Source organism: Aythya ferina, assembly GCF_964211825.1.
Source record: "Aythya ferina genome assembly, chromosome: 3".
Classification (NCBI taxonomy): domain Eukaryota; kingdom Metazoa; phylum Chordata; class Aves; order Anseriformes; family Anatidae; genus Aythya; species Aythya ferina.
Genome location: NC_140298.1, coordinates 69,355,679 through 69,377,905, shown reverse-complemented (window position 1 = coordinate 69,377,905; position 22,227 = coordinate 69,355,679). Strand labels below are relative to the sequence as shown.

Sequence of the window (22,227 nt, the reverse complement as noted above, 5' to 3'; positions counted from 1 at the left end):
CTCAGCATGTGCTTGGTGTTTTATTACTTGCAGCAATCAGACTAACCCATTCTGAGGACTCCTCCACCTTTCCCATTACGCTTAATTATACCGTATGTTGGAGATCCTCCCCAGCTTTGGCCTTAATACTAATAGCACTCATTGCTCTGCATGCACCACTGACACTGCCTTCAGTGATAGCTTGAGTTCTCCAATGTCCTAGCAGATGTCATATGCCCTCCAACATGTCAGGAAATCTCTCAGGATCATCGTCTGCCTTGAGCTTATGTGGATTCCATTGTATGTTACCAAGATTAATGATTTTTGCAGCTCTCGGTCCCAATGCTAAACATTTTTTTTTCTTCCTACTTTTTTTTTCCACTCTGTTGTGATTATCAGGCTGAAATCTAGACTTTTGACAGTTTTCCTTTAACACTGTACCTCACTGCTACATGTAGCAAATGTCTCCTGTATCCTGCTGGTGTCATTCACATCATGCAGTACTTGGGTTTGGTTATTGACTCGGCTCTTCTTTTATTCTCTGTCTAGGCTACAGTTACTAAACTTTCAGTAAGTTTTGAGTAATGCTAGCACCTTTCCTGGATCTATTAAAACGCCTGTTTATCTATAGATTCTTTTTATTATCTCTTCTCTCACTCTGTTTCATACCTTTTAACCACTCTGCTTTGAAGGCGAGTGTGGGCATGTGGACTAGTTTTGATGCACTTTCCCTATCCCCAGGCTGCCTGTGTTGCAGTGGCAGTTGCAGTGCTGCCTTCAGTGTTGCAGGCAGGTGAGGGTAAGCTGATTAGCTTTCCCCAGAAAGGATAACTATAATCAGAGGCCTCTCTGTACTTCTGCATCCTCAAGCTGACCCAAATGAGCACATCTCTTTCAAAGGACTCAAACGCAGCTTTTGCTAGGTCTCCTTTGAGGAGAGGTTTCTTTACTACTAACTTTTTATTCACTTAATAGAAGAACCTGCTGCTGGCTGGCTGTTCCCAGTTCTTAATATGGTAAGCCTTGCATCACTATATGTTAATATTCCTGTTTGTGCAGGGGGCACTGCCATTGCTGTCCCAGAGACAAGGACCTACAACCATCTGAGCAAAGCAGCCCTAGCAGCAGGGCAAATATGGACATCTTCTGTCCTGGGGCCTCAGGTAGGTGTAATATTAAGTGTTACTCAGACTTTGTAAAATCCCTCTGTAAATTTAGATTAAATAGGTAGACATGAGGATTGTGAGCTATTTACGTCATGTGCTTAAAAGGCTGAATCTTTTCTTCTGGTGTTCATTTCAGAGTTTTCTGCATAGCAAAAGAATGAGAAGACAAAGCTTTGCTCATCTACACAAGTTAGAAATACATTTTACTAGCCTACAAAATCTTTACATTTACCTTACAACTTCTTACTCCTCACTACTGTTGCACTTCAGAACCTCTGAAATTTGGTTACTCAGCTAAGCAGATAATTTATTTTGTTAAAGCAGCTGCTAAGCTGAGTGCATGCGGTTAAGGCAGGAGTTTTTTTATGTTTAAATCTCTGATTTTCTAGCCACTCCAGGTCTGATAAGTAGGATTGCAAGCAAATCAGACGTCACTTTTCTTCATAAAATGACACATAATTAAGTGATAAATTGATTTAGTTCTGCCAATTAAAGAGACAGACCTGAACTTTTATGGGGGGTAAGTAGAGAGGCACTGTGGCTGTTTCATGTCATTAGCTTTCCTACAGCTGTAATAAGTAACTAGTTTGGCATGTGTTTTCCATTAGTGTCTACAATAAAGTCTTTATATGGGCACATTCTTGACCAGTAAATGACTCACAGCCAACTCTGTAATGGTGGATAGGGATTAGCTTTACAAGGACTAGGCTTCTTGTTACCCTAGCATCTTGTAACTGGAAGGCATCTGTCCTAAATCAAACTACATAGGCTTCCTTGTACTGCATGGGGAGGCAGAGGTGCTGACAACTGAGAATCAATAGAGCTGAGTGCAGAGGTTCCTGAACTCCCACAGACACAGTACTGAAAACCTCTCTTGTGAACGCCTTACTGGAAATAAATGCTTCACTCTTGTTTTGGATGACCAATCATAAACCTGCTTTGGAATTTAGAGAACTTAGTTGTTTCTTAAAGTGATAGACTTGTTCTTGTTCTCAGTCCTCCTTCCTCTAAATCCAAGATCCCAGTGATGAGAGGCCATTTTCACTTGGGAGATGAAATGTAGAAAGGTGTGATAGGTGTGAATTCTCTAATGGTGAGGCTATGGTGTAGGTCTTCCTCTGCTTCTCTTCTGTCAAAATAAAATATCTGCCTTTCTGTCTCTCAATCTTTTTAAAAAGTTTTTCTAGTGCAGTGGTGGGAATGTACACAGGACTCACTCATCCAAGTCAGAAAGCTTGAGGAGTCCAATTTGACCTCCGATATCTGAATACTCTTACGGGATGTGGCTTCCCATGAGGGCCTGAGACTCTTGCTGGAAAAGAGACTTTGGTCAGTTCAATGATGGTGCAGTCGGAACATTGGTGCCTTAGAAATTGTACAGCCCGTATTTGACAATAAATTGAAGATCTAAATGTTAAATTAGGGTAAGTCACCTGAAACTTCAGTAAGATCACCCAGGTGCATCAGTAGACATAACCTTTTATCTTGCCTTTCCACTGAGTTAGTGTCCTAAGCAAATGTACACCTATTAGCATTTCAGACCCCCCTAAAATCTCCATCTTGGTGTGTGATCCAGGGTATTGTTATACTATAGCTGGTTGCCTACCACTCCGTTGTGTATTCTCAAATTATTTGTTGAGTAGAGCAAGAACTGCTTCAGACTCCTGCAATCAGATTTTATTACAGGTTAGAGCAAGGACAGCTGACTAAGAAGTGCTGGCGCTGGCTAGTAAAGCTCTTTGTCTGAAAACAGGTAGAATCTGCTGTTATTTACTCGTCTGTGTAGTTGCCTTTTAATTGTCTTCCGTTTCTTCTGTCTCTCTCACCCATTAAAAACAAACAAACAAACAAAAACAAAAAACCACCCTAAACCTATAATCCAGTACTTTCTTCTGCACCATAATTGGCTATCTTGTATCTTGATTGAATCTTGTATCTTGATTGTATCTTGTACCTTCATTGAATGACAATCGTCATTCTTACAGATAGAGACAATTATTACTTAAATTAGTAATATCCAGGTGGTACCTGAAAGTTTTATATGAATTCTCTGGCAGCCATTCTTTCGACCTTTACCTACTTAAATGGTTACAGAGCTTTCATGAAGAAGAAATTCTCTGTACTCTTAATACTTACTGTCTTCTCAGTTCCTCATGGACTGGGTGTTGTTAGAATATATATATATATGTATATATATATATATATATATGTGGGAAGAATTTGTGTTGTTATAATGTGGTGAAGGGATGAGCGGTGGAGTCTGTGTATTTGTCCATGTTTGTCAGTGTTGTGATTTTCTTTTTTTTTGGTCAGTGGTGTGGGGATTTTTGTTGTTGTTGTTGATGTATATGAAGTTTGTGTGGATTGTGTGATGAATGTGTAGTTTAATGATAATTTTTGTTGTTCTCAGTGTGAACTCCCTGGGTCAGAAATACTGGTCTATTGAGAAGTGTAACTGAATATTTGTATTGTTCTTTATACCACGTCCTTCAGGATTCCACTAAAAATAAATAAAAATACATGGCACAAGATGTTTCTATAAAATAGGCTTTATTTTGTTTTACTGCTGATCCTAACATCATTTGCTTTTTCTATAGCAGATGGTCAGTACTTACAAGCAACCATTTTACCTATAGGTGTTTACCTTTGCATTTCAAATGCCTGAACTCAGCATTTTAGTCTGACATCATCATGATTTTTAAAAATTTTCAGGCTAGAAGTACAGGTGGAAAAATCTTCCATATGGAGATGTTTTTGTTTTTTGCTTTCTGCCTATAAATGTACAGAGAGGGGAAAACTGCAAGGGTTAGGAGTGGATAATTCTTTTCCCTGATCAATTCTGCCAGTTGAAGCATCATTGCACTTGCATGGCTGGTGCCAATACCTTGCAGTGAGTATCGGTGTGGTGAAGCTGCACATCTTCAGTGACAGCATTTGACTGCTATGCATTTCTAGTTCCCTAGTTGCAAAGACCGATTGTGCTCTCCTGAAGTTGAAGTGGACCTCAGTCTGATGAGCATTTGTGAAAATAGCAGTAAAAAGCAGAGAGAAGTTTCTGATTGAAGGATAGAAGTGTTGAGGAATTTTGAAATTATATTTATTTTAGCTGGAAAGGAATTAAAAAATCTTTTAGGAGGTCATGTCCATTCTAAGTGTAGAAATAGCTTTATCTTCAAGGACTGATGCAGTCTCAATTTATATGCAAAGATATCCAGTAATTACTCTGGATGTAAATATGCTATGGGGCTTCTAACAAATGGTGACACTGGCTAGTGCATGTTCTTCATTTTCTTGGGACAACTATAATAATTCTTTTTTTTTTTTTTTTTTTTTTTTTTTTTTTTTAACATAAAAACCTGTATCATTCTCTTTGCTCAAAGCTTAAAAAAAAAAAAAGAAAAAAGAGTGGAAACATAATGAACAGGGCAACCTTGTCCTGAATCCTAATGGCTTTCTGATGAGGTAAACAATGACTCTTAATTAGAAGCTAAAATTTTTAATTAAGATGATTCTTCAGTAATTATCTCAGTTGTCTGCTTCGCTGGATTTTAATGAAAAAGATTGATTAGGTATAAAACCAGTAGCATAATTAAACATTCAAGGTCTACACTGGTTATTGAGGTGAAAGCTATGTGATTAACTTCAAAGTGCATTTTTCAGCCATCAGTGAGTGTGAGGCAGTGAAGCCCACTTCAGGTGCCAGGCTATCCCAGCTTCCTCTCTCTTTGCTGCCTGCCCATGTCTCACAGGCTGAATATGCAGGAACATCATTTTGGGGTAATAGTTACATTGAGCGACAGATTATAATGGCATGCTTCTAACTAAGGCTGTCAAAGTGGCTATGAATTCTGTATGTCAAGGGCTTTTAGTAAATGGACTGGAACTTGTCACACAAGGCTTCAGATCCGAGAGCAGATTTTTATTTTATTTATTTATTTTTAATGTTCTTATGAGACGTGAAATAATTAGGTCAGCAGTTCTGTTTTTACATGTGCTCAGAACGTCCTATAGGAGCTGACCAGAAAGATGACTTTTTTTGTGGTTCGTATAACTTTACAAGGATTGATACCAATCACAGATCTCATTTCTGCTTCTCTTACTCTCACTGAGTAGCCCCTCACTTTATGAACAGTGTCACTGAAAACATGAGTAAAAGCTTATCACAGTGCAAAATTTGTTCTGAAGAATAAATGGCTGCTGTGCTCCTGACTGAGTTTTATAGCCTTACTACACCAGGAGAAATTATGTCTAGCATGCTGTTAGCTAATCATGATTAAACCTTGTAGCTCAGAATCACTGTGAGATAATCTAGGGATGTTCTTTCTGGAAGCCGTTGCCATTGCAACTAGAAATAAAGATGTTTGTACTGAGAAACTGATCTTAAGAGAAATTTGAAATCAGACTTTCAGGCATTCAGCCATGGTTGTAACCTCAGTGAAAAAGGAACAACTATGGACACATATGGAAGTGAACTGCTTTTCTGCTCTCCTCTTCGCTTTACAATGCAGAATTCAGGATCACTATCTGAAATTCAGGGAATTTCCCAAAGCCTTTGTAATGTATCTGTCTGTTGGGTGTCACTCAAATGTAGTGTGTGTGCTTCTTCCCAGTTGCCAGAAGAAGGAAGCATGGTAGAAGTGCCAAAAAATGGTCTCTACATTCAGTCATTCCAATGAAAAACTGCCTCTCACTGATTCATATTCATGTAACCACTGCAAAGGCAAATGTTATTAATTAATTAATTTATTTATTTATTTATTTATTTATTACAATTGCTCCAGTGCACCAGAAGACTGAACCACAGGGTTAATTCTTTTTTTTTTTCTTTTTTTTTTTTTTCACTACCTCAACCCATATCAACCCATACTGTTCACCTTATTCTTTTCTTATGTTCCTCAGCTGATGAATAAACCAGCAGACTGCATTTCACACTTCCCCCATTAATTATTGGAATATTTCCCTCATTGCTAGACAGTCTTAGTTAATCATTATTCACATTAGGGAAAGGGGTAACACTTCTTCTCTTCATGTTGATTGCCCTGACCACCAGAGTTAATGTGAAAGGAGCATGATGAAGGTACTTGTGTTTTTTATGACTTCTTGCACTTAGTCTTCTATGACATGCAGTAATATTCAACGCTATCTCCTAGTTACATGGTTCTAGCTATACAGGTAATAGCCTGCACAGAAGAAATTCTCCCTTGTTCCCTCTTTTTCTCCACCACTAGAAAGGCATCTTTAAGGGACTTTTAAAATTTAATATACATTCTGTGGTATACTGAGTGGAGAAGCCCCAGAAAAAGATCTAGATACCCTACATGGAAAAGCTGGAAAAAATGGGAGTTTCTGCAAGGATTTATTTGTCTTAATCACCAGATAATCTAACAAATATATCTCATATACTTCCATGTGATTTTCTTTTTCTTTTTTCTCTCTTTTTTTAAAAAAAAAACAAAAAACAAACAAAAAAAAACAACGGAACCCTTTATGAGGGATCATATATGCTGGTAATCTTTCTGTAAGCACTTGGTGTTTGGGCAGTGTTAGATTGTGATTTTTTTGTAATCACTATTTTTAACTTGTGATTACTATTTTTACCTCCCTTTTTCCTTATGTTTGGCAGGCCAATATTTCTTCCATGCTTACCTGGCAAACAAATCTGGGATTGTGGAAAATACGGGAAAATCTCTGTGTTGTTTCTGGAGAACAATACACATCAAATTTCACCACCAGTGTCCATAGCAAGTCAAAACTGATGCAGTGGAGAATGTTGCTTCAACCAATAGGTCTGTTTATTGGCGGAGATACCTGGTACCCCTTCAGAGTGGCTGTGGGTAGCAGATTGTGCAGTACAGTGCCAGTGGGTAACATTCCCTTTCTATTGTGTTTGGAGCATAGCCTTCCTGATTGTATTACTTCCTCCCATGTAATTTGACCAACTCTTATTGTCCCCCAAATATTTGGGGTCATTTTCTCAAGGACACTATTTCACTTCTTACTTACCATGACAATGTTACAAATGAGTAGAAGTCTAGAATTTTAATGAGTGTTGTAGAGTCCACTACCTCTTGGAGAGCTGAGCAGACTGATGCACTACGGGGCTTTAGCCTACAAACACAAGAATCAAATAAAAGACTGGTAAGAAAATAAGCCAGTGTTTGGTCATATAACCGCTTGAATTTTGCATTGAGGATTGTGCTGTATTCTTAAGAAAGGCCAGAGTATGCAGTTTTGTTTATACAAAATTAATCAGGATCTGAAATCTGTTGTTGCCCAGCTTCCTGGAACCCATTTGTCATGGTGATCTTTTGAAATCAATTGAAATGTATCTTTTCCTCCTGCTTACTGACATGATAGATTGGTAATAATCAAACACTATTTGTGCGATGTCAGTCTAGCTTTTCTGTCATGAGTGATTGAATATCCTTTAAATACCATTTTGGCATTACTCCTGAATCGAAACCTAATGAGAAAACTTTATAAATGGACTAAAGTCATGTTTCCAGCTCCCAGTTGTGCACTCAGTACAGACATACCTTGCTTTATCTCTGCACTTAGCAGGAATTGTTTAACAGGCTGCTCTTGCAAGCTTTCGAGCCAAATACAGAGAGCACATGCGGTATTTTAATTACTGTTTAATGATTCTTTTCTGATCAGACTTAAAATCCTCTCTGTGCAAATGATTATAGGTAATTCTTTAGCTGTAACAAGATCATTTGATAATAAGGTTGATAAAGGAAAGCAATTATTTAAGTATCAGTAGCTTAGTATCAGTAATGACTATCTCATCCCTGCTTAGGCTTTGTGCAAATGTGTTAATACACTGTAAATTTAATGTTAATTTTCATGGCACTGGAATAGAGCATAAACATAAGTAAAGTGGAGGTTTCCCAAGGGAGAGGGATTTTCAATATTTGGTTCCTCTTATTGCCTCACTGTAGTTGATGGTAAGAAAGACATAGTGCGTGCATATTCATCATTTGCCTGGTCATTATATTTGATAATAAGAAGACATTTTTCTTGCTCAGTCTGTTCCGATCAGCTCATAAGACTCTGTCTCATTTTTTTGCCCTGGGTCCTGGCTCATGGGGAGAAATAGTTTATTTGTGGAGCTTCTCTTCTCTGAAGCTCGTACAGGGATGCATCTTGTGTATGGGGTAGGGAGCCGCTTCAATAATTTTGATGGACAAAGTACTGTATTGGTTTATAATAAAGTTTTTCTCTGAAAAAACTCAAGGTAGAGCCTATATGATAGATCTGTGCTCTGGTAAGAACTATGCTCACTTAAGAAAAGATGTCTTATAATTTTGCAAGACAAGCAAAGCAAACAGTCACCTTTTCTCTTGGAAGACTTGAAGTAAATTCACATGGACTTAAGTTCTCTGTGCACGGATCAATGTCTTGAGCTAAAGCTACAGAATTTGATCTTCCAGGGTATATGTAATTGAGAGGCAACAGCTTTTTCTCCACACTAATAAAAATATGAATCTTCAAATAGTGACTAATGACCTGAATAACTGTTATACTCAGGTATAAGAAAGAAGCAGAATGCTGTGAAAAACACTGACACTTTAGATTTTTTTCTTGCTTTCTCCAGAGTATGGTCGGCCTGACTGGCCCAATTGTGGCAGTAAGTGCTATTCACTGGTGACACTGAGGCAAAATAATAGCTTGCTAGATGTGCCTTGTCTGCTTCTGTAAACTGAATCTTGTCTGAGTCAATAACCATAAGGCCAAGTAGTTGCCAAAGGTAGTGTAGTGTGAGAAAAGGAGGGGAAATAACCAGCAAAATAAAGCAGAACTGAACATGACACAGAGTGTAAGTCTTAACAGAGTAGAAGTCATGCAGAAGTGCTTTCTGAGGGCAGCATGGCCAATCTGCACACTGTTTGTTCATGGGAGATGGGGGAGGCATGGAGTCCAGGTCTGCCTCCACTGACTTGAAGCAGAGCTGGGGAAATGATCTTCAGCTGTACTTTTAACTGTGGCTTATAATGCTCTCCCTTTTAAAAGGCAAACAGTCAGATGTTCTTCCTCCTTTCATCCAGATGTATATTGGCATATATGTAACCATAGCAACTGTGTCTGGAAAGAACTGAGATCTAGTGGTTTTTAAATTGCCCTCAGAATAAGATTAACAATGAAGCTTGAAAGCAGACGATATAGTTGATGGAAAGGTAGATGGCAAAAATGAAAGGGAATTTTATTGCTAAACTTGCTCAAGCCAAAAAAAAAAAAAAAAAAAAAAAAAAAAGAAGAAAGAAAAAGGTTCTAATAAATGAAGTAACAGATTCTCTCACTAAATAGGTGCTTTTACAACTCATTAACATTTCAGCTTTACTTCCAGGCAACTGGTCATGTTTTTGTGGCTCACATTATCTACTGTACTTTACTCATAGTAATTATTTTTAAATGTGTCCTATCTTGGCACATGCATTTTAACACCAGTAGGGCTTGCAGAATTGGTTAAAGTGATCATTGGCTTTGTGGCCTACTGATTTAAGCAAGGACTCCTTCAGCTGTAATCTTTCTTCTGCTCTGAATCCTACTGCCTATGCCTAAGCAAGTCTCTGGGAGTTGATCTTTACAGAACAACTTGCTATGTCTGGGAGCCTATGGGTTTGTGCATCCAACCTCCACTAGGGAGAGAGTTTCAAAGTGGTAGACACCCATGCATGCAGATGATGTAGACAGGTTTCTGTCACACAAAACAGAATAGCAAATGTCAAGGTTAAGGATCCCTAGTAACCTGCAGTTGGCTGCTTTTGAGAATATAAAATCAGGACACCTTAAATCACTTGAGTGTTTTTGGAAATTCAGGGCAAACTCTCAAAAATGTAGCTGACAGATACTTATAACTCACCAGTTTATTGCACAGGTAATATTCATATAATGCTTCTTGAAAATGAAGTGGTAGTAAACTAAAGTGTTCTGCCTTTCTGTGTCGACAGCTTGAGAAGATCTTTGAGATAATGAGTAAATGAATTAAACTTGAGAGGGGTTGAATACATGCATTACATTCCCACTCCTTACTTAGAAGACTTTTTTTCAGGAAAACAAATGAATCTTTATCTTCACAGAGGATCTTTGCACGTAAATAAGAAGAATGTAGCTGCTTAAGACTTCCATCTGTCAGGAACTGGGCTTTTAAAAATCAGTCTGTGCAGAGAAATCCCACACTTATATGCATGCACTGGTAATAAAGCACTTTTTAAAGACTTTGCTAGCTTGGGATGCAAGTTCTCTGCTTTAGTGGGAGCAGCATCCAAGTGTTCAGAAATAAAATTCTGGAGCCTGATGTGGACTGGGGGAAGACATCAATGCATCTGAGAAGACTCCTTGGCATGACACCTATCGTATCAGTTTGGGGATCTTGAGATGCTGGATACAGGCAGATTGAATTCTGGTCATCCCTGCTGCACAGCTGAGGGGATGGAGTGCCCTGGGAGAGAAAATGGGTTATGATAATGCTGTAGCTAATATGGCTGAAGGGTAGAAGAAAAGGCAAGGTTTATAGGGAGAGGTAATATCTTTTATTTAACTAACTCATACTAGTAAAAAGTAAATGAACAAGAAAGGCCATGTTAATTTCAACTTAATCAACCATTATTTTGATGTTTGTTTAAAGTTTTTAATCAGATATTAAGTATATTAATTTTACCTTTCAGTGATGGTTGTAACTAGAAGTCAAATTAGCTTTGTGGATAGACTATTCTAAAATTCTTTTTAATGTGATACAAGTATTTTGAAATACTATTTTTATATCTTAGATAACTAGTGGAGAAGGCTATTTCTTTTGCTGCATTAAGAACTGGAGTGTGGTAACCAAGCCAATGTTAAGTGTTATTTAGGCTTTGATGCCATCGATACATATAAAAAAACTTCAGTAATGTTGAGTTCAATGAACATATGTACAGTAATTCACAGGAGTAACTGTTTCCTTTAAGATGACCATTTTCAGCTGAACTCTCTGTTTGATTTCAGTAGGTCTCAACAAGAAACATGTTTTTCAATTGACACAGGTATTGTACAATTTGCCATGAAGTTTTGGACTTAGCCCAGCTTTTCAAGGTGATTAAGCAAAGTTCTTATTATATGATCATAGTCCTCCACAATCCCTTTAAAACTGGCAGTGCTGTAGAGGCACCCTCATGGGTGAAAGGTGTCTAATTCCAGCTGTCCAAGGCTGACCTCATTGTCTGTAATTACACATCTTTATTCACTTGTCGGAGAGTTAAATATTAGTGTGCTTTAGGTTAGGTGCAAAAAGTTAAAATAATCATTCTGGTCCTAAGTGTATATATCATCTTGCATGGAGAATTAACTACTCACCTGGATTGCTGTTGTCAGCTTCTTAAATTAATGCATTTAATATTTGTACATGCACTTAGAGTGGTGGCAGGACCATTAGTACCCATTTTTGCAAGTGGATAGAGAAACCATTGTGAAAACTGGAGCCATGGCTGCACTGAATTTTGTATATAAAACTAGAATAATTTTGTGATTATTCTTGAAAGAGGAAAGTTGTGCCATCAAAAGACATTTTTATGATAGCCAGAATTACTGTGCCATGAAGGTAGTATGAAAGCACCTATTCAGAAAAAAAATTCCTCAATTAGGTTTAAACGGTTCTAAGGTTAATTTTCTAGTGATGACAATAGGAAGTACTTTGCACTCTTTTCTGTAATGACAGTAGTATAATGACTTTTCTATAAAGGAAACAAGCCTAAAATTAACATAAGGTAATGAGAGAGAGAGACAGACAGAGAGAGAGATTGAGGAAGGTTTTAGGGTTTTTACAGGATGCTCTACAGATACAGAGCAAAAATCATGGCTAATAGTTAGATTTCATGTACAAGACTCATTTTAATTATAGCAAAGCACCCAAATGTGAAACATTAAGTTACTTACTCTGCCTCTTCTGCTGGTCTTGTCCATGGGCACAGGGGAACCATGGAGTTAGTAAAAACAGTATAGTTTGGCACAGAGGTAGTTCTCAAGGAAATGAAAGAAGGTGCAGACTGAGTAACACAGTGCTGGGTCACTGGAGCTGAGCAGCATGTGGAGCTGCTCTAATTTTGGAGTATAAAGCCTTTTAGATCTGGATGTAACCAGTATGGTTCCAAAGGAAATGGAAACATCCTGAGCTAAGTGATGTATTTCAGCAGGGAGGCGAAGGTGGTAAATCTTTGGTGTACTGCACCTTGAGCTCTTCATCTGAGTACCTCCAAAAATAGATCTGGATGCAAAATTTTAGACATTTTGACATTTGCCTTTTAACTCTTTTTCCTTCAGTCTGCAGACGTTAGTTATAATTTCATCATATGTTGACCCTCTTTCACTTTTTGCTTGTCACTCAAGAAGACGTAAGGCAGAACTGGACCCATGGTTGTTGCTGGTTCACTTCTGCTATGACCACAGTCCCCTAGGAGCTCCTTACTCCAGTCTGCTCCTCTGGTGCTTCTCTGCACCTCTTTCTGGGAGGCAGGAGACAGCAGAAAGGGAAGATACAGCAGGAACTACATGCACACACTGAGTTGCATTGCAAAATCAGGCAACATGCAGTTTTCTTACTGGAAAAACATTTTTCATTGGATGTTTAAGGAAAATATATTCTTTGATATATAGGAAGAGGGCTATGTTACTCAACGGGACATTTAACTGTTGTTTTAGGCAGAACCTTACAGATGCTTAAACTATCTAAGAAAGGCTCAGTACTTGACACAATAAGCCAGTAATAAATATACTGGCAGATTTTTGGAGAGAACCAAAAGTCAGCCATGTTGAAGCAATGAATGAAGAAAAATATGACGACATGATTTCATAAGGTTAAATCATGCTTTTTTAATGCAGTCTTTCCATTAGTGACTATAATGTTAAGATATATATACTTGTCTCTTTCTTCATATAGAATGTGTGTTGATATATTTTCAATAATATGCCTTGGGAATGAAAAGGAATAACAGATAGGAAATCAATAGGAACATTTATTTTTATTGTTCATGCCAGCTATTGTATAGGAGACAGAAAAATGACTGTAGTGTTTACACAACAGCACTTGCTCTCAGACTGTTTCCAGTAGTTTAAGGCATTTTCATGAGTGATGTATACTAATATTTCTTTTTCATTCCTCAAGAGAATGAATGAGAAAGAATAAGCATTGATTCATAATTTGGATAACTGTGTAAATAGGCTGAAGTGGGACAAGTGCTGTCAGAACTGATTATTTGGAGGGTTTATTACAAAAAGCTTTACCTCTTGAAACAAAAAGATCCTAAAGCATCTATTCATCAAAGCTGCAAAAGGCTTCTGGCTTTCCTTTAAGATGATCCAGGTAGCTGAAGCCTCTGAAAGCACCTAACATTGTGGATTTCTAGCAAGCTGTGCTGCCCATCCAGCAATCCCTAGTGAAATGTCCACCTGGGTAGTGGCAAATGGCCAGTGGTAGTTAATGCAAATGTGGGAAATTTTATGTCAGTGACTTATGGCGTCATTATTGGCTGAGTGATGAGAAGTACCAAACTGACAACTTGCCCAGAGATCTAAGACTGGGTAGGTGCTTCTTGTGCTGATCAAGGGCATAAACCAGAAATAACTTTTAGCTCTAGTACTGACTACATCCCTGGAGGTACTGAGGGGTGGAGACACATACCATGTCAGACCTTGATTTGGATGGTCGCCACCTTCATCCTAAGAGGGTCATCAGAGACAGGGTTTTAGGCCAAGCAGTCTGTAGCTGGCAGCACATTTGCATGAGTAACCAATGACCGAACCATAAAAAGTAATGGGAAGAATACCTGCCACCGTGTGATTTAAAACTCCCTAAGTAGAACAGGAGATAAAGGAAGCCAATGAAACTGTCCTTGGGAAGATAAAGGAAAGATGTCACAGCTGAAGTAGAAAAAGCAACTGCTGAGGTATGTGGAGGTGTTACCAGACACATACTGCAAAAAGTAGCAGCAACAAAGACCCTGTGATCATTTTTCATGTAAGGAAGCTGAATCTGCGTGGATTTCTTATATGTACTATCTTCACATTCCCAAGACTGCCCACATATCTGGCCAAAAGATTGGTGAGATCTTGCTAATATAGACTAAAAATCTTAGTTTTACATATGATATGTATATGGTTTGAATAAAGCTCCTGTGTTAGAGGGTGGACTGTTTCAAAGGTAGTGTCACTGGTGTGATATATCACTTCTCCAACCATGCTTGTATTTCTGTAAATCCTGTTGAATAACTTTGTTTCTGAAATTTGGATATTAGTATGAAATGACAGCAGGTCTTACAGCTGGGTTGCAAGATTTTAGCATATTTAGGACTTATTTAGGCCAGTACCCAGGACATATTTAGGTTACTTACTCTTATCGTTAATATCTGTTGAGTAATTTGGCATACTAACAGTTATGACTGATTTATAGAATAAAATACTGTACAATAGTTCAGTTGGAAGGGACCTGCAAAGATCAAGTCCAACTGCCTGACCATTTCAGGGCTAATGAAAAGTTAAAGCCTGTTCTTAAAGGCATTATCCAAATGCCTCTGGAACGCTGGTGAGCCCATACAATTTCAGTGGTCACAAATGGAAAGTCATTGCTCTCCCAGTCATGCAGCCCAAGATCTATCATTAATATTAAAAATATTAATACTGTAGACTGAATGTATTTGATCAGAAAGCTGTGAAGCTTGTTAATATTTTTGAAACATATGAATACATAAAAATCAGCAGCCCGAAGTCCAAATGATGGTGAATTTTGAGGGTGATTAGATTTTCCAAAGTGTCTTCATGATTTGCTGTGCTAAAGTTACCACTTTCCATCAGACATAAGGATGTGGATAATCAGGATGTCTACTGCTGAATTATTGAGGTTCCTATCATGATACTACCTGCTCTGGAGGTCTATGATGCAGCTTTTCTCTCAGGTAGTGTTTTCCTTGAGGTTGCTCCAGATACTCAAGAATCACCTCCTCAGTGTAGTTACTGATGTGTAGATAGAACACTTGAACAAGTAATTGATTATTTCTACAGTAATCATTACTTGTAATTACACAGCCACACACACCTGGCATATTGTAGCTCCAGCAAAATAATGATGTCCTGATATCTTGTAAAATGAAGAACTATAGAGAATGAGCACCCTAAATCCTGCAGTAGGATTGAAAAAGTCAGCTAACAAGTCCAAAATCTAATCTCTAGAAACTCAAGTGTTAGCAATGAGTGGAATTACAGTGTTCTTGGTGGTAAAAATTGCTGGATGAAAGACCGAGATTATGTCATTAAAAACCCCATAGTCCTTTAGTCCTTTCCAGGAGAAACACCAAAGTTTGTATTCCCACTGCCACTGCCACTTTTTTTTTTTTTTTTTTTCTTCTAAATTAGATGGCTGAATATCCAGAAGATTTGGCAATGATTAGTTTGGCTGGCCTCTATTTCTTAAACTTTTTATTAATTAATTGATTCTAATGGCACACAACACATTTTCTGAGATAACTTCAAACTCAAAAACACTAATATTTTCTATTTTGCAGCTGCACACAACTACATTGCTTTATTCCATTCACTCAGTGACTTTAATAACAGTGCAACTTTACCATAATTTCAGAAACCTTAGTAAATGTTATTTGGGATTGGGGATTTCTAAATGGGAGAAAATTGGCTGTGTGATTTACAGTGGTTAAGAACTCCTTCTAAAATAACCAAGGTTAGATTATTTCTCTCTTTTACTTCTTTCTTTTGCCTCCCACCTGTCAGTTCTTGGAAGCATGGTGGGGGACAGAGGGGAGGAAGAGAGAGAAATGTGATGGTGTAAGCACATTTTTTTTTTTTAAGAATTCATATTTATTTAGTGATAGTGGGAATAAGAGCTTTTGTAAGATCAGTAGAATCCCATTCAGCTCCTTTGGATACTGAATGCTGAACAGCATTTTATTTTATTTTATTTTTTATTATTATTCTTTCCTTCCAGAGGTTTGACTCCTTTAGGAGTTGAGATCCAGAGGTGATGACAAGCCAGGGACAACTCCATATCCTTACAGCCCCTTTTGGTGAAGGTTCAGTTTCCCTGTTTACAAACAGCAGAAGATCCTCTACCTGCAGTCCAGCCTCCTGCTGGTCCTTTGCCTCGTGACACTGTTCAGCATCCCAAGGGTTGTCATCACACTGGCAAGTCATGGCACCTCTTGCAGTGGCTTGAAGACAATGTTTACCCCAATTTCAGCCTACAGAATGACTACAAAATCCTTGGAAATGCTAATGTGTGAAAGCCCATGTTTTTTGCACAGCTAATTTTAATGGTGGGTGAAACATGGGAGATAAACTGAAAACATACAGCCTGTCTAATGTTTTAATCAGTGAAATGCAGGACAATGCCAGAAGTGTACTTTGGGGCTACATAACACAAATTAATAACACAAATACTCAATAAGAGTATAACAAATTCGACCCTGTTATGTAGCCTTTATATTTTTTGCAGCATCCCCCAAAGTCTAATATAATGCACTGAAAAGACAGCCCTTCTTAAATGAAACATAGTACAGTCAGCTCAGAATTGTATTTGACTTGGTTGCTAAAAGAGTCACTGAAAGGCAGAAAAAAATGTTGTTCTCTCTTAGGCTCTGTAATAACTGTTCTACTGAGAGAGGCAGATAAGAGTGGCAGGATTTTTTACAGTATTTGACTGATCATGACCTATCCAAGCAGGAGAATACATTTTCCCCCAATATGTTTCTTAATTTGCTTATAACAGCAGTTCAGGTGCATAGTGATGGAGATGTTAATTGGAGGCCAGAAGGACTAGCAGATGTGCTCAGGAGATGCTGACAGCATTGCTCCCTTCTGCAGGGTGCAAAGTATTGCTGCTGCAAGACTATAGCCGGGGGCTGCTGTACCTGCGCATGTGTTGGTGTGGGGAGCTGCGAGCAGTGCTCTGCTGAATACCAGTACTGCTGTGGTGCTCTGGGGGAATGGGGAGTCCCTTTTTCCAGGTGCGTTTTGAATGGAAATTAAGCTGTCTAGTCACAAATTCTGAGGCTGGAGCTGCCCAGCCTGATGTCCCCCTTCCTCCGCCATGCATTATGGAAAAGTGATAGAAATTAAATGGTACATGCAACCTCATTAGCTGTATCGTGATCTACAGAGCACATCCTGGGTCAGGAGGTGCAAGCCTCAACCCAGGGATGTCAGTGGGTTTACAAAATGCTTGGCTTCTCTCAGTGACCCAAGCCCAGTGCTTCAAACATGCTCTTATGCTGCTTATTAAGATGACACCTTTTGTAGCCAAGGGACAACAACAGCACTGTGAGGCTAAGGTGGAAAATTACATGGTATTAATAACACAAAGCGGTTGAAGGAGATCAGGCAGACTCCATTTTATTAAAACTGATCTTTGTTTGCATGAAGAAGTGTAGCAACTATGAATGAACACTGTCCTAGTTATCAGCCTGCTAATAACCTGTGAAAAGATACTGAAATTAAACTCTCCATCATTTATTAATAGCATCATAACCAGGCTTTCTCTCCTCCTGTCCCCGTTTCCTTTGTGAAAAATATTTACTGATATCAGTTTTGATGCTTTCCATCATTATTCTTTAAAGGCTGTTTTAAAACCAAGACTTTTAAATTTTTGATCAGCTGCGGTGGCTGACATAGACAGGTACTCAGAGGCGCACAGAGGCTAAGATTTTATGTCCCGATACATATATATCATGCCATTTTCTGAAGACTTGGAACACCTAGAAGGAAATAGAGATAATCAGATAGTGAGGTCTTTATATTTAAAAAATACTTGTGGATGTGTGATATTCTTTTTTTTTTTTTTTTTTCTTTCTTGTTTTTTTTTTTTTTTTTTTTTTTTTTCCATAATTATCTGGTATATCCCATTCCTTCTTGCCTGCCAAGAGAAATTGGATGAGATGTCTGTTTTTCTGTTATTTGGATTATTTTATTATCCACCAAAGAGGTGTTTGGCAGGGTGGGTAAGCAGAAAAATAATGAAATGAGCTAGAAAAGTTTAATAAACATAAACAAAGCTTGAAAACAACAGCTTAAGTTTTTGATCTTTGGATGACCATTTGATTGCTCTGTTATTAATTCCTGTGTGAAAGTATGCATTTCAACAAACAGTGGGAGAGGAGGTGAGAGGAAATAAAAACTCACATAAGTCAAAAAGGAAAACCAGAAGGAGGTACAACTGGGCGTGGGGATGAGTGCAGAAACACATTTTTGCTGCTGTACCTCATATTTGGCAAAGACATCTGTTGAGAAACAGGCACTCAGCTCAGTTATCTCCTCTTACTTTTGAGAACTTGCTCTTTTTGAAACTGAATAAAAAAAAATATGGTCCAAATCTAATTGTCATGGGTGCTCCTTACCATGCGTAAACTTGGTGATTTGCTCCCCAAGGTAGAAGCTGTGACTGTGGGTGAGTCTTTCACTGCTGGGACCCATAGACATGTGCTGTCTATAATCTGAGAAGGCTTGGCTGTCTAGTCAGATTTTAGAATGGAGTTGCCTTTATGGTGAAGATCCAACGCATTACCCTGGAGAGACATTATTTTTGAGTTGAGGGGTAACATATTACTGGGCCACACCAAAATAAATTCATATTAGCAGTCTGACAAGGAAGAAAGGCAAGGAAATTTGTGGTATTACCAGGAAATCCCAATCAGGGAGACAAACTGTTCAGAGACAGTGGGTTCAGCAGGAGGTTTTTTTTTTTTTTTTTAAACTAGCAACACACTTCTGGAAACCTTTACTGTAATGTCTACATATTGCTATTGGAAACATCTACTTTGCATAGATTAGATTACAGGTATAAATATGGACGTATTTCTGTAGTTTTTGGGATTTAATAGCTTTCATGGTTTCGTTATTTCTTTTGAATAAGCAAAACCCTCTTACATAATTCTTGTTACTCATAACTGTGGTTAGAAACTGAATTTATGGCACGAGGCTTGTCATGCAGCCTTGCTTGCCACCTATGGTCAACAATTCAGAAATATGTTAATGCTTCCACTGTTTGCCTGCCAGAAGAAAAGTGGTAAGAGCACGTATCTGTTGGTCTTGAAGCCTCAGGTGTTCCAGGCTGGTGCCTTCCCTCCAGCAAAGTCATTTCCCAGTAGTCATGCAGAGTTTCTTTCTCACAGTGCTTTTGCTGTTGATTGTATTTGCATTACTGAAACTGCACAATTTTTGCTTTCAGAAGACTGCCATTTGTTTTGCTTGTGAAGTTTTGCCCCACAAAAACAATACTTACTTTTGCAGGAGTATAGGTGAATTCCAGGGTCAGACTGGAACATTCGAATCATCACAATCTAATAGTTACTACACTGAGAGTGACCTTCAAACAGAAGATGCAAAAGTTTATCTTTTCTAGCATAATGGTTTTTATAGACTTGAAACGTAGAGCCTCTGCACGCAAACTCATTTCTCTCCCTCCATCCTCAAGGAAAAGCTGATTTGATATTTTGTAAGAACAACACATATTGACAAACAGAGACTACAATCTTCTTTATTAATGACTGCAAGGTTGTGGTGTGAAAATTTGTCTCAGTCTTCGATGCTCTGCAAATGTATTCCTGCATGGCAAGCCTGAAATTGTAGTAATTCTGTTTTCTATTATGTTGTAAATTGACCTTCTGCAATAAAAAGGCAGCACAAGAGGACAGCTTGGATAATATTGCAGTTGCTTCTTGGATTTCTCAGGAACTTCATGCTTCCCACCTTTGGTCCTTGTGAGTTTTGCAGCTAATAAAGAAATAATAAATACTTTGTGCAGCTAAAGTTCAGGGTAGTTTAGATGAAAACTAAAAGGGGACTGTGACAAACTGTAGCTGAATTTTAAATGAATATAAGACTATTATAACCACTGATGTCTTGAATCCTAAGTTCTATATTAAGGTCATGATAATGGCTTAGTGTTTTATGAGCCTTTGTAGTCTTAGCGGCACCATCTCTTTAATCTTAACTTCGCCTCGAGCCAAAATAAATCTCCATGTTGTAAACTGTATTGTAACATAACTGCCTAGTTCAGGAATGATCATTTTTTCTAAATGTCACTAATGTCTTACTGTGGCAAAACAAGAAAGGAAATTTCACTCTTTCTCTTGAAATGGCAAATCTGGAGCTATTGTAACAGTTGTGTGTGAGCTGAATCATTATTTTTGAGCATTTTATCCCCAGAATTTTTAAGCTAGTTCAGTTATTTTCATCACTGCATAACTCACGTTAAAAAGACTGAGAAAACCAAATGCCATCTTCAGTGGCATTCTTTAAATGTGCACAGCATACTTGTTTAAGCATCTGCCCTACCCCCAGATGTATTTGAATAAATCAATATGGGACCTCACAAGTGCCAGTCAGTCTGAATACAAGTGCTGACTGGGTCAAGTGGAGGGAGAGGAAGTAGTAAGCAGGGTATGGACTTTATTCAGCAGATGTCACAGCTCTGTAGTTTTGTTGTCTGGGTCAGGAAGACATAAGATAGTGCCTGAACACAACACACAGTGTAGAGGATTTGCCAGAGGAGCCCTTCTATAGGTGGCATTTCCTCTCTAATTTTCCTCAGCATTGTGCTGCATCTGTTCTTCTCCACATCCTTTTACTTGGACTTCATTAGGTTTCTTGCATTGACAAGTACATATTCAACATCTGTTCCTTGTTTTCAGGATTTTAAAAATTAGGACAGAAATTCCTTCACAGTTAACTGACTGAATTTGTAAACTCATGCAGTATCCTGTGATACACTTAGGGTGCTTCCTGGATTGCTTTGCACATCAGCTGATTTCCATGTTGCTGCCTATCCCTGGAAAAAAATGGTAACAAAACGCATGGATGGATAAGCGTGATAATTCTTTGTCAAAGTCAAACAAACATTAAGTTATGTTTAATAGCATTTTTAGTGTGTGGGACTGTCATAGAGGGGGATACCGTGGGGAGAATGCATCTTTGGGCTCTGTTTTATTATCAATAATAATTTTATATTCAGCCACTCTCATTTTCTGGATGCTTTATTGAGCTGGTAAAATTACAAGGGTGGCAATAAAACAACGTTTAGCTGTACTGAATTTCTGCCTGTTTTAGCCATACAAATGCAAAGGATGTGAACCTGAACAAATGTAGCAAAAAATTGCCATTTCCTTCTGATGAGAAATATGTTGCATTATTTTGGGCAGGTACTGGGAGCTGTGTTTATTGCACCTGCACATATGTACGTGAGTGATAGTGAAGAAAAGGTATACATGCTTTACCCAGGCTTGCCCAGAGAAGGCTATTTCTGAGATGTTGCCTCCTTGGAACCCCCAAATTTCCATGTGAGGCTCCCATACAGTGCAGCATCTTACTACTTTGGTGCCTTGCACTCACCTGAGGGGCACTGGTGATCAGCAGCAGAAGCACAGGTCCTGAGAGGCCTCACTCTTCAGTTGTAACAGAGGGATTTCAGAGAAGCTCATTAAGATGGGGTTGATTTTACTTTGACTTTAGCAATCTAGAAATTATGTATTTAATCTTGGTCATCCGGGCTCCCTCCATAGCGGTGGAAAAAGATACCTTCAAAGGATGTCCTTTCTTCTTTTTTTTTTTTTTTTTTTTTTTTTTTTTTTAAGTCCCAAGATAGTCTATGGATAAATGGATCACTGAATCACAGAATTTCTAGGTTGGAAGAGACCTCAAGGTCATCGAGTCCAACCTCCAACCTAACACTAACAGCCCTCCACTAAACCATATCCCTAAGCTCTACATCTAAGCGTCTTTTGAAGACTTCCAGGGATGGTGACTCCACCACTTCCCTGGGCAGCCTGTTCCTATATAGTTATGGGAGCTTTCAAGCGTGGGAATGTTCACAGGGGGAAGACAGGTTTGTGGATTTAGCATGAAATACTATGAACAAATTCACCACTTTTTAACCCTGGAGGAATATTACCCCTCATAAAAACCTTCTACAGGTATGGTAAACCTGGTAACTTGGTAATCTTGTTAAAAAATGGTTGTTGTTCTCTCTTTTTTTAACTGTTTACCATTACAACAAAATTGAGACAAGTACTCTGCTGATTACCATTCTAAAGATGAAGGGTATGTCTATGTC

General features: G+C 38.3%; 1 long non-coding RNA gene across 1 annotated transcript in view; it reads left to right on the top strand.

Moving 5' to 3' along the window:
- Positions 1–1,045: 1,045 nt before the first annotated feature.
- LOC311434201 overlaps positions 1,046–22,227 on the top strand; it is a 180,600-nt gene continuing 159,418 nt past the window's right edge. The window contains exon 1 of the long non-coding RNA XR_014691315.1: positions 1,046–1,142. This is a non-coding gene — a long non-coding RNA (uncharacterized lncRNA). The remainder of the gene's footprint in view (positions 1,143–22,227) is intronic.